Here is a 13,672-nt window from a genome sequence, read left to right as displayed (position 1 = left end):
CTTCCATTAACACAGAAAATTGGTTTCTACTAGATTGTTCATTTCGGACTAGAGTTCATTCTGGAAACCATCATGGCCTATTGGAAAGAGCATGGGCCTGGGACTCAGAAGGACCTGGGTCCTAATCCCGGCTCTGCCACTTGTCCGCTGTGTGATCTTGGTCAAGTAACTGCTCTGCGCATCTGTAAAATGAGAATTAAAACTTTGAGCCCCATGTGGGACAGGGACTGAGTCCAACCCTATTCGCTAGTGTCCACCCCAGGGGTTAGTACAGTGACTGACACATAGTAAGTGCTTAACAAATGCCACAATTATTATTATTAGCACACACCTAGGAGTCAGGGGATCTGGAGTCTGATCCCAGCTCTGCCATTTGTCTGCTGGGTGACCTTGGGCCTCAGAGCCACTTCTTTGCTCTGGGCCTCAGTTTCCTCATCTGTCAAATGACGATTCAATACTTATTCTCCCTCCCCATTATGCTGTGACCCCCATTTTGGGCCAGGGACTCTGTCTCTAACTATATAATCTTGATTCTACCCCACCGCTTCATACAGTTTCTGGCACATAATAATAGCTTTAAAAACACCACAATCATTATTATAATGTTGCCAAAGGTATATAATTTTTACTTCTTTGCCTCAACATCATCTGTTCAAGATTATAAGCTTCTACAGGGGAGGGGCTGTGCTTATGTTACACATATGAAAGTGCTTAATATATGTATAATAAGCATTTTTGCAAGAGGAGTAGGCAAAGGAAGAAGGAGGGGAGCTCAGATGAGGATTATTTTTTAAATCAGGTTTGTTTTTTTAACTTTTGGAAGGGAGATGAGGAAAGAGCATATGGGATTGTCCTTAAACCATTAGAGATACATGGAAAGTTACATCCAGTAAATAGCCTGTTCCCCATTAGCTCACCCTGTTTATGAGAAGACCAAGACCACTAATGCTCTTTTCCTCGCCGAATGACATTGTTCCAACCAGAGCGCGAGTCCCCCTCCTGTTCGAATGTGCTAGTAAAGTCGCCATCTCTTTCCCAAATGTGGCAATTGGCTTGATGAGTCACAGCCTTGAAGGAGGCCTGGGTGGCCTAATTTATTCCCTACCAAGGGAAATTTCTCTTCCCAATTTAGGATTGTCTCTCAGGATGCAGAAGCTGAGGAGAAAATTCATTCAACTGACCAGAATTGGGATTTTTCTTTGCTTGATTAGCAAACAACTGAGAAGCAAACCTCACTTAACTTCTCTGGGTCACAGTCACCCCACCTCATCTGTAAAAAGAAGCTTTAGAATGTGAGTCCACTGAGAGAAGCGGCACGGCCTAGTGGATAGAGTACGGGCCCGGGAGTCAGAAGGACCTGGGTTCTAATCCCAGCTCCGCCGCTTGTCTTCTATGTGACCTTGGGCAAGTCATTTCCCTTCTCTGTGCCTCAGTTACCTCATCTTTAAAGCGGGCATTAAGACTGTGAGTGTCATGCAGGACAGGGACTGTGTCCAACCTTACAGATTTATATCTGCCTCAGCACTTAACAAAGCAAAACAAAACAAACAGCGCTTAATTTATTGTCCGGCACATAGTAAGCGCTTAACAAGAGGCCACGTACCTAGACAGAGACTCAAGTAGAAGAAATTCTGACCTGGTGGCACAAGCTTTAAAAAAAACATTTATTTTTAAGGAAATATTCTCATTAAAACATAAATGATGTTTCTATCGATAATAATTGTGGTATTTGCTAAGTGCTTGCTCTCCGTCAAACTCTGTGCTAAGCACTGGGTAGATAACGAAATAATCAGGTCAGATCCAGTCTCTGTCCCACACGGGTCTCACTAAGTAGGAAGGAGCAGGATTCAATCCACATTTTACAGATTGGGCCTGTAAACTCCATATACAACATGTCTACCAACTCTGCCGGGGAACGTGTCTACCAACTTTGTTGTATTATACTCTCTCAGGTGCTCACTACAGTGCTCCGCACTCAGTAAGTGCTTAATAAATACCAGTGACCGATTGATTCAGTGACCTGACCGAGGCCACACAGCGGACAAGTGGTAGAGCTAGGATAGTATCCGTTAAGCACTTACTATGAGCCAAGAACTGTACAAAGCACTGGGGAAGATACAAGTTCATCATGGTGCTCACGGTCCAGGTGGGAAGGAGATTAGGTATTGCATCTCCACCCTGCAGATGAGGGACCTGAGTTCTAGAGAAGTTAAATGACTTGCCCAAGGTCAAACTACAGACAAGTGGCAGAGCTAGAATTGGAACCCAGGTCGTCTGACTCCCAGGCCCATGCTCTTTCCACTGGGCCACACTGCTTCTCCTAGCACTTACTTCGTGCTTACTGTTGCTAAATTTAATCTGCCGCTGCTATTTGCCCATTTGATCTCGACTTCGTCTGCGTTTGCTTGGCCATTCAGAACATAGAAACGTCTTTTTAAAGAACTGATTTCTTTCCAGCGACAGAGAGCTGGATAATTCCGTGTCTGTTGCCCATTCCCTGAGCATGGTAACAAAATTCACAAGACAACCCTTGTTCCTCTGTTTATGTAGGGGGTGTACTGCTTTTTTCAGATGCCAGTGTCTATTTACACCTTAACATCAAATGTATTTGAGAAGGCCATTTTCTATACTTAAAATCTGTATGACATAATGGGGAGAATCTCTCTGAGCATGAACTATTTATTCCAGGGGAGAAGTTTAGGCAGGTTAGGAATAGGCTAGGCTAGCATTAAACCTTTCCAAACACTAGTCACCCCGGGACACCTTTTATAAATAAGTCAGCATCAGAGAGCCAAATGGTCATCCCGTAGAGTAGCCTGAAGGAGTTATTGGGGCCTCTCTTCCACAGCCTCTCTCTCTCTCTCTCGTGAATTGCGGTGCATGGCTTCGTGGCTAGAGCACAGACCTGGTAGTCAAATTGCGATTAAGTCGTCTTACTTTTGCCCGTCTGTCTCCCCCGATTAGACTGTGAGCCCGTCAATGGGCAGCGATTGTCTCTATCTGTTGCCGAATTGTACATTCCAAGCACTTAGCACAGTGCTCTGCGCATAGTAAGCGCTCAATAAATGCTATTGAATAATCCTGACTCCGCTACGTGTCCGTTGTGTGACCTTGGGCAAGTGACCTCACTTCTCTGGGCCTCAGGTACCTCATAAGTAAAATGGAGATTAAGACTGTGAGCCCCGTGTGGGACAACCCGATAACCTTGTATCTACCCCAGCACTTAGAACAGTGCTTGGCACATAGTAAGCGCTTTGCAAATACTATCGGTATTATCATCATCCACTAGGCCACCAGGTTCGAATCTCCATTTTAAAGTTGAGGAAACTGAGGTCCAGAGAATTAAGTGACCTGTCCAAGGTCACACAGCAGACAAGGGACAGAGCCAGGATTAGAACCCAGGTCCTCTGACTCCCAGGTCCTCCTTTTTTCAATAGGCCTTACATCTTTCTCCACACATTTTGATTTGAGCCTCTAATCTGAGTTAGAGGTTTCTGACTCTTTTTCCTAGGTCACTCAGCCTAACCTCAAAGAGCTGGTCTCTGCCCCATGTGCTAGGACCCCTGGAGACCACCGGCACTCAGGTTTCTCAATTTCTTCTTTCTGGAAAGATCCGCATGGGCTTTGGAGAGGCAACATTCCATCATGGGCAAGGAACATTTCTACCCACTCTCTTCTACAGTACTCTCCCATACGCTCTGGACCCAGTAAACACTCAATAAATGCCATTCATTCACTCAATAGTATTTATTGAGCGCTTACTATGGGCGGAGCACTGTACTAAGCGCTTGGAATGCACAAATCGGCAACAGATAGAGACAGTCCCTGCCCTTTGAGGGGCTTACAGTCTAATCATTCATCATTCATTCATCGGATCGTATTTAGTGAGCACTTACTGTGTGCAGAGCACTGTATTAAGCGCTCGGGAGAGTACAATACAACAGTAAACATTCCCTGCTCATGACGTTGACCGACTGATTGAAAACAGCCAACGCGGGATGGAGGATTTAGATGGGGTTCAGAAAAGAGACGCGTTCATGGCATTTTACCGACGGAAATTGAGCCTTCTCCTGACGGTGCTTCCAAATTAGTTCCGAACAAGAGTAAAAAGAAAGGCAAAGCTGCTTGCTTTCTATCTGTCATGGATATCAGTCAACAAATAGTCCAGAAGCCAGGTGGCCTTACTTCTTTGCCATCTGGTTGTCAGCGCAGAGCACCTGCGAGCTTTGGTTCAAAACAATGCACGGTAAATAGATTTGTACAGCGACACAGTTTTCCCACTGTCGTATTAAATGGCTAACGATTTAAAAATAAAACCAGAGACTGTTTAATTTCTGATCCCTGCCATTCTCCAAAGAGGGCTAGGACATTTTTTAGCAGTCTTCCATGATAACGTCTTTTCCCAGGTGTAAAAATAGTCTGCATCCAAAGAGATAATGGAGTAAGAGAAAGTTCAAGTATTGGGGACAATGGGAAATTTCTCTGTCTCAAGAAGAAACAAGTTACTGTTAAAAGCTTCTTGGAGCAGAAACCTGTTTGCTGACCAACGTTCATTGTTAGGATAAACACAGGGTAATCTAACAACAATTAATTAGCGGTATTTATTGAGAGTTTACCATTTGCAGGGCACTGTACTAAGAGCTTGGGAAAGGACAGTACAACAGACACAATCCCTGCCCACAGAGAGCTTATAGCTTTCGGGAGGAGATAGACATTTATTTATTGCCCAGTTGTCCTTTCCGAGAGCTTAGTACAGTGTTCTGAACCCTGTAAGCGCTCAATGAATGCAACTGAATGAATGAATGAATTCAAGTAGATTAGGGAGCCGGGAAAACAGTACTGTACAAGAATATTTAAAATAGCTTTGCGCTGAGGCGAGTTTCACTTCACTAAGGGGAACGCAGCTGAGTTCATAGTCAATGAAGAGGAGAGAGCAGATGGGGAAATAGAGAGGCTTAGTCTGGGAAGCCCTCTTGGAGGAGATGTCTTGTCTCTTGTCTCGCCCCATCTGGGAAGGCCTCTTGGAGGCAGATGTCTCCTGCCTCGCCCCACTCCAGTCCATACTTCGTTCCGCTGCCCGAATCATTTTCCTTCAAAAATGTTCAGACCCTGTTTCCCAACTCCTCCTCAAAAAATTTCAGTGGGTGATCATCCACCTCTGCATCAAACAAAAACCCCTCATCATTGGCTTTAAAGCACTTCATCACTTTCCCCCTCTTACCTCACCTTGCTACTCTCCTACTACAATCCAGGCAGCACACTTCATTTCTCTAACACTAACCTTCTCGCTCTACCTCGATCTCGTCTATCTCACTGTCGGCTTCTCGCCCACATCCTACCTCTGGCCTGGAATGTCCTCCTTCCTCATATCACACGGATAATTGCTCTCCCCCACTTAAAAGCCTTATTGAAGGCACATCTCTTCCAAGAAGCCTTCCCTGACTAAGCCCCCCTCTCCTCTTTTCCCACTCCCTTCTGCACTGCTCTTACTTGCTCCTTCATTCATCCTTCCTCCCATCCCCACAACACATAGGTACATATCAGTATATATCTGTAATTTATTCTTTTATCTTTATTTATTTATATTAATGTCTGTCTTCCCCTCTAGACTGTGAGCTCATTGTGGGCAGGAACGTGTCAGTTTCTTGTTCTATTGTACGCTTCCAAGCACTTGGTTAAGTTCTTTGCACACAGTAAGTGCTCGATAAATATAATTGAATGAACGAAAAGATGGGATTTTAGGAAGGCGTTGAAGGTGGGAAGAGTGGTGGACTCTCAGATAGGAGGTGGGAGGGAGTTCCAGGCCAGAGAGAGGACGCGGTCAAGGGGTCGGTAGCGGAATAGATGAGATCGAGGTACCGAGAGTAGTTTGAAATTAGAAGAACGGAGTGTGCGGGCTGGGTTGTAATAGGAGATCATTAAGGTTACATAGGAGGGGGTGAGCTGATGGAGTTCTTTAGAGCGTCTCCCTTCTTCAGGAAAAAAGGAGGTTTTTAATCCTGTGGGAATGAGCAAAATGTCTGAATTGCATAAGAACGTTTAAGTTCCATTAATGACAGCGTGTTGAGGTGTGGGGCTACATCTGTGCTTGCTACTCGTGTGTTTGCCTCTTTGAGTCCGTGTGTGCCTCTACTTCCTTATGTCTCTCCCGGCCTGTCTCTTTCTCTCTCCTAGCATGGCAAGTTCCAAACCCAGACCCCTTCACTTTAACAATGTGCAAACAATGGTTTCAGAGTGGGTAATGAGCCTCTCAGATGGGCTGCCATTAAAGAAAACTCTCCAATTACAACCCAGCCCGCACACTTCGCTCCTGGAATGCTAACCGTCTCACTACGCTTCGATTTTATCTAACTCCGACCCCTTGCCAACATCGCGCCTCTGGCCTAGGACACCTTCCCTCCTCAGATCTGACGATAATTACTCGCCCCCCTTCAAAGACGCAGTGAAGGCACATCTTCCCCTAAGAAGCCTTCCCTGACTAAGCCTTCTTTTCCTCTTCTCCCACTCCCTTCTGTGTCATCCTGACTGGTTCCCTTCATTCATTCCCCTCCTCCAGCCTCACAGCACTTATGTACCTATCTATCATTTATTTAAATTAATGTCTGTCGCCTCCTCTAGCCCGTAAGCTCATTGTAGGCAGGGAAAGTGTCTATTTATTGTAGTATTGTACTCTCCCAAGTGCTTAGTACAGTGCTCTGCACACAGTTAAGCGCTCAGTAGATACAATGGAATGATTTAATGAAAAAAATCTCTCTAGGGCAAGCAAAGAGCAATACTGAACAACTCACCCACGTAATCATTCCTCTGCTGGAAGAAAATGTACTTTCTCAAGCAGTACCACTTGTCCGTAGCCCGTGTAGGCTTCTCCTTATAAAACAGCTACCTCTCTCCGTGGGCGCAGTAAAGGCATTGCCAGACAGGATGACCTTCTGGGAAATCACATCAAATTTATTCTCCGGTGTCCGCAACATTAAGATGCAGATAGAAATTCATGGGTATGAATGAACCAAGATTGAGTTTGACTCTTTCAAAACTATTTTCTTTTTAGTGTGCTCTGGAGTTATATTGGTGAGCCATGCTGTCTAAGAGCCTAGAGCGCTGCTGTAATAAATCAAATAATATCTGGGGATGTTTCATGCATATTTGGCCCAAGCAGACTGGGGAAAAGGAAGTTAATTTCTCACCTTTTGGAGAAATGTTAACTCTTTCAGGCTAGTGGAGTGGAAAATCGTCATATATGAAAAAAGACTTTTGGCATCTGTCCCAGAATAGGCAAGCAGCTTTGGAACTGGACTTTGGAGCAGGGGAGGACTCAGAGGCCTAGTAATCAGGCCGATGGGAGACCAGGCTGAGAGGTCAAGAGGTTGGTATGGAGCACGGAGACTGAGAAGAAGCACAGGATGGGTCCGCGTGGCAGGAACAGGGGAGCGGGGAACCAGAGACTGAAGAGGAGCACCAGGCTGAAGCCTGGGGAGAGCCAGAGACTGAGGAGGAGCACTAGGCCAGAGCCTAGGGAGGAGCAGAGAGTGAGGGAGAGCACATAGGCAGAGGCCGGGAAGGACCAGAGACTGAGAAGGAGGAGCACAAACCTGGAGCCTAGGGAGGATCAGAGACTGAGGAGGAACACCTGGCTGGGGTCTGAGGAGACCCAGAGATGGAGGAGCACAGGGTCAAGGCCCAGGGTGGACCGGAGATAGGAGGAGCACAAGGCTGGGCCCAAGGAGGACCAGAGACTGAGGAGGGGCAGAAAGTTCAGGCCCAGGCCTAGGACAGAGAGTGGAACTGGATAGGCCACAGTTGTTTTAGGACATTTTGCTGGGACTGCAATACTGGACGGGGATGGGGACCGTCAGTGACAGGGCAGGCCGGAGCTGAAGGTGAAGCTGAAACCAAATAGCAGCTGTCTGGCTTCTCTGGGGCTGGGCGGGGGCCGGGGGGGGGGGGGGGCGGGGCGGGAGGGGAAGAGAGGGTTTCGTTACTGCCATCGCAGGTGCTTAAGGGGAGAATTTTGCTCATCGTTTCTCTGAAACTTTCCTGGGGTTGGACAGGTGTGCTTTAAAAACCTTAATAATTTAGTCCAAGAAATGGATCCAGTCCTCTCATCAAGAGGGTGGTGCCCGGGAATGGACATGTTACCTTGTTGCTGTGACACTTAGCAGCGTTCAGGGATAGTATTTGTGGATAGGGACCAGGCCCTAATGACATTATCCACTATATGCTGGACATGCAGAGTAATGAAATACATTCTAGGGATTACGTTGCAGAAGCCCCCCACAAACTTAGGTCACTCAGAGGGAACCCCTGGCTGCCCCAACCCCTTGTTACAGTGGTACTGTATCCCCACCCTGTGAACTGCTTCTGAGCCACAGACCCTAATAATAGTAATAAAAATAACAACCGTGGTATTTGTTAAGCGCTTTCTACGTGAGCACCGTTCTAAGTGCTGGGAAAGATACAGGGTAATCAGGTTGGGCACAGTCTCTGTTCCACACAAGGCTCGCAATCCAGGGAGGGAGAAAAACAAGTACTGCATCCTCATTTTACCAATGAGGTAACTGAGGCACAGAGAGTGAAGTGACTTGCCCAAGGTCATGCAGCAGGCACGTGGCGGAGCCGGGATGAGAACCCAGGTCCTCCGATTCACAGGCCTGCGCTCTCTGCACTAGGCCACGCTGCTTCTCTTGGAAGCTAAAGTGAAGGGAGTCAGGGCTCTTAAAATAAAAATTCCAGAGAGGGCAAGGGGTCAGACCAGCTGAAAACTGCACTGTCCATTATGAACCGGACAAATGGCCAACCTTAGAGCGGATCTTAGGGTAAAATATCCTAAGAAGTACCAAGGAAAATGCTGAATAATGTTCTTAGATTGGAAGCTCCTCGGAGACAGGGTCGCGTCTCTGTGTTAAACCACTGCTATCACCTCATGTGGTTTTATGTAGCTCAATAGATACTCGCTGATGATCCGTGCCAATGTCAACGGCCTATCTGCTTTAAGGAACTGGATTCCTAATGCTTAAATTCACGTCAGCCCCACTTCCCGCAGCCCAGATGTGTAAGCATCTGTGAACTCCAGTAAGATACGAGGAACATAAAAAGCAGGAAATAAAAGTTTACAACCAAAGTCACAAGGCGAATTTCAACATGAACAACTCCTTCTTAACTCTTTCTGTTCTTTTAACTTGAAAGCAAGGAAAAATGGAAAGCAATTAGATGGCAGGATCGGTGACTTCATCCCAGAACAAAATAATAGCTGAAAAACAGGTCCCTTTCTCAAGCTAAATTAACCGATCTGCAAAGCTTCACAATGGGAGAGAAGATAGCAGCAGCCTAAAATAGCCAAGAAAAAAGCTAAAAACAGAGTTAAAAAAAAGCGCAAAGATGCATTTATGTATGAATGCAACCGAAAACATAATGCATATGTAATTATGGAAATTATGGAAAATGGTTTCCTTTTTTAAAAGACATTTTACAGTCTGACCTCTGCTTCAGCTTGCAGCACTCTTTTGGCAAATTCCATTTTCAAAAATCAGAAGGGTTCAGCCTATAATGTCTGTGACAACGTGAATTGAAGTTTTCTCATCCCACGTTCCACTGATTCCTTTCTTTTCCTCCCTTTTTCTGTTTATTTTTACCTTCAAATCTTATTCTTTTCATTTTTTCTATTATGGGAACCTCCCCGGGTATCATCCACACTCTTAAAATCTGATTCCGTCTTAAAAACTTTGCTGATCTTGTGTCAAGTGTCTGAGAAATATTTATTGCTCCAGTGTTCCTCTGATCCTCCTGTTCCCTCAGCGGGGGAAAAAAAAAAAAAGCAACAACATCCTTCTGGCAAGAGCAAGTCAGAGAGTGCATTAGACCGGCAACTGGTCAGTGAAGCTATAATAATAATAAAAATGTTAATTGTGATATTTGTTAAAAAGTTACTCTGTCCCAGGCACTGTACCTGGCCCCGGGATGGATACGAGCAAATCGGGTTGGACACGGTCCCTGTCCCACGTGGGGCTCACAGTCTTTAATCCTCCTTTTTTTATTTTTTTTTTTTTTACAGTTGAGGTAACTGAGGCACAGACAAGGCAAGTGACTTGTCCCAGGTCACAGAGCAGGTCCTTCTCACTCCCATGTCCACTAGACCATGCTGCTTCTCTACATCTATCTATAGTAGGAGTAATAGCAGTCGTGGTAGAATTAGCAATTATGGCAGCAGACGTAGTTGTAGAAAAAGAAGAAGAATGCATAATATTGGGACTCGGACCCGGTCCCTGGTCTATAAGGGGCTTCCAACCTAAAGATACAAGGTGGGAGGGGGAACCGGAGAAAAGACACACACAGTAAAACACTAAATCAACATAAAAATGAGAAGCATTTCTTATGAGAAGCAGCGCGGCTCAGCGGAAAGAGCACGGGCTTTGGAGTCGGAGATCGTGGGTCCGACTCCCGGCTCTGCCACTCGTCAGCTGTGTGGCTTTGGGCAAGTCACTTAACTTCTCTGTGCCTCAGTTACCTCATCTGAAAAATGGGAATTAGGACTGTGAGCCCCACGTGAGACAAGCTGATTCCCCTGTGTCTACCCCAGTGCTCCGCACACAGTAAGCGCTTAACAAATACCAACATTAGTATTAAAAACGACAAAGCACAAAATAAAAATCGCCATTTGATATCATGGCACCGGACACATCGACTGAATGAGGGGTGGGCAAGCAAATAAGGAGGCTTGGGGAATGAAATGAAGGAGTTTGCTAAGCTAGCTGTTTTACCGTTCAGGCAGAAGGCTCAAACATCTGCCTGTGACCCTTGGGAAAGCCCATTCCAGCAGAGCGTACGAAGGGAGGACCATCTGAAAGGCAGCATTCCCTTCCCAAAGGATTCTGGGAAATACCCTTAACGACGGGATAGAGACGAGGCGACGTGATATTCACTCAGTAGTATTTATTGAGCACTCACTACGTGCAGAGCACCGCACCAAGCGCTTGGAACGTACAGTTCGGCGACAGAATCGATAGCCGACCAAGAGCCCAGATGAGCCCGCTCAGCCAGGTGGGCTGAGTGGACTTCCAACACCGTGAGCGGACGCATTCGACCGAGGAGCTGCAGGAGACTTTTGGATTGGGTCGAGGAGAAGGCGTGAAATAGGGCACGGCTGAAGACGAGGGAGGGTAAGGATTTCGGGTGGAGCGGGGAGGCATTTGATTTTTATTCAGGAGGGGTTAGGAGCCACTGGAGGGTTCTGAGTTGAACGGGTGGCTTGGGCAGGATGGTGGGCAAGAAAAATGAAGGGGGTCCCGCTAGATGCTAGGAAGTCAGCGGAGAACAATAACAATAATAATGTCGGTATTTGTTAAGCGCTGGGGGAGACACAGGGGAATCAGGTCGTCCCACGTGAGGCTCCCAGTCAATCCCCATTTTCCAGATGAGGTAACTGAGGCCCAGAGAAGTGAAGCGACTCGCCCACGGTCACACAGCCGACGAGTGGCAGAGCCGGGAGTCGAACTCGTGACCTCTGACTCCGAAGCCCAGGCTCTTTCCACCGAGCCACGCCGCTTCCCCAAGAGACGGTAGTGAGTCTAGTCAAAATGAGACCAGCCCCCGGACCAGGGTCTGGGAAGGGATGGACGGGAGGAGCCGTTTTGGGCAAGGAAAACGCGTCAGGCTTAAAGAAATGGTAGATCGCCGAGCCAAGGACAGCGGGGAAATTGCGGAGGAAGGAGAAAGAAAGAGAAGAACTTAAGCTGTCCCCAGGGTCGAGGTGGAGTGGACAACAGCACTGCTATACATGGCTAAGGGAGACAAGCTATAAACCCGTGTGGGTGGGGAATGTGCCTGTTTATTATGATATTGCACCTCCCAAATGCCTAGTACAGTGCTCTGCACACAGTAAGCACTCAGTAAATACGATTGACTGACTGACATTGAATCTGATAAGTTGGAGTCCCGCCATGGACACCTTCTTCAGGAATCTTCAGTCTTCTTTTTCCCATTCATAAAACAATTCCTAGTTTGGGTCAAGCTAATAGTATAAACTGCATGATTATTTCTGACAAAGTAAAATTATTACAGTGTACATGGGGTCCTGGAGGAGTCTCTCAAGAAGACAAGTTTCGAAAATGACTCGAGGACCCCCAAAGGGAGCCGGACCTCCTTAGGTTCCACTTCCTGTGGTTGTGACTTATGGAAATGAAATGTGCTGCAGTATCGTGCGGGGCAGGGAGGGGAAAAGGGCTGCAATAAAGATTTGGAATGAGGATTTGTGGGTTAGTTAAGGGGCAGTTTTATTTTGGAAGCTGAGTACGTTGAATCGAAGTAGATTGTTGTCATCGCTTTGTTACATTCTTTCTTAAAGTGACAGTTGCAATGAATTCTGTTCTGTTCAGAAGTTAGGTTTATATTTTCCAGGAAGCAGCGTAGCTCAGTGGAAAGAGCACGGGCTTTGGAGTCAGGGCTCATGAGTTCGAATCCCAGCTCTGCCACTTGTCGGCTGTGTGACCGTGGGCAAGTCACTCAACTTCTCTGCGCCTCAGTTCCCTCATTTGTAAAATGGGGATTAAGACTGTGAGCCCCACGTGGGACAACCTGATTCCCCTATGTCTACCCCGGCGCTTAGAACAGTGCTCGGCACATAGTAAGCGCTTAACAAATACCAACATTATTATTATTATTATTATTATTATTATGGTAATTGGGAATCCTGAGCCGTGACAGAGTGATTAAAAGGACAGAGAAGTCAGAGAGAGCTGAATTAGGGGCAAGACATCCGGTAAGATCCCGTCTGGAGGTCTGGGATTAGACTGTTGGTAAGAGAATCCCAGCTCGGCCACTTGTCAGCTGTGTGACTTTGGGCAAGTCACTTAACTTCTCGGTGCCTCAGTTCCCTCATCTGTAAAATGGGGATGAAGACTGTGAGCCCCACGTGGGACAACCTGATGACCTTGTATCAACCCCAGCGCTTAGAACAGTGCTCGGCACATAGTAAACGCTTCACAAATACCAACATTATTATTATTATTGTTAGTTCTAGGATGAATGGGAATAGCTGGGTACCAGCTACTTAGAGGTAAGAGCTGGAAAATGCCGTATTCCCAGATTAAACGAAAAGAAGACAACGGAAGGTGCGGCAACAGGTGAAAGGAGGCAGGATGGAAAGACCACTGGCCTGGGACTCAGAGGACCTGGCTTCCAAGTCCCGGCTCTGCCGCTTGTGTGTGTGTGTGAGACCTTGGGTAAGTCACTTGTCTTCCTTGTACCTCAGTTTTTTCATCTGGAAAATGAGAATTAAATAACCTTTCTCCGTCCCATGTAGGAGAGGGAATGAGCCCTGTCTAGAAACCAAGTGCCCCATAGCCCAACTGGGCCTCCACTGTCTTTTCCCACGCTCACCACCCACACGTCACCACCACATACAAGCCGGAGCAAAGGAAAACAGGGACCAGCCCTGGTGCCACCTACAGTGAGCGTGGCTCAGTGGAAAGAGCCTGGGCTTCGGAGTCAGAGGTCACGGGTTCGACTCCCGGCTCTGCCACTCGTCGGCTGTGTGACCGTGGGCGAGTCGCTTCACTTCTCTGGGCCTCAGTTACCTCATCTGGAAAATGGGGATCAACTGGGAGCCTCACGTGAGACGACCTGACGACCCTGTATCTCCGCCAGCGCTTAGAACAGTGCTCCCGCACGTAGTAAGCGC

General features: G+C 46.9%; 1 protein-coding gene across 2 annotated transcripts in view; it reads right to left on the bottom strand.

The window, feature by feature from the left end:
* The window catches only part of SPON2 (spondin 2), an 82,239-nt gene that overhangs the window by 21,670 nt on the left and 46,897 nt on the right, over nt 1-13,672 (bottom strand). Inside the window, exon 1 of one of the 2 annotated variants that reach the window (XM_029046832.2) lies at nt 6,789-6,806. The exons of the other annotated variant lie outside the window; for it this stretch is intronic. The gene's annotated coding sequence lies outside the window, so the exon portion shown is untranslated. Of the gene's footprint in view, nt 1-6,788; nt 6,807-13,672 lie in introns of those variants that run through there. 2 annotated transcript variants of the gene reach the window in all.

The sequence above is a fragment of the Ornithorhynchus anatinus genome, chromosome 18 (genome assembly GCF_004115215.2).
Source record: "Ornithorhynchus anatinus isolate Pmale09 chromosome 18, mOrnAna1.pri.v4, whole genome shotgun sequence".
NCBI classification, from domain to species: domain Eukaryota; kingdom Metazoa; phylum Chordata; class Mammalia; order Monotremata; family Ornithorhynchidae; genus Ornithorhynchus; species Ornithorhynchus anatinus.
This window is presented reverse-complemented; position numbering and strand designations above follow the sequence as displayed.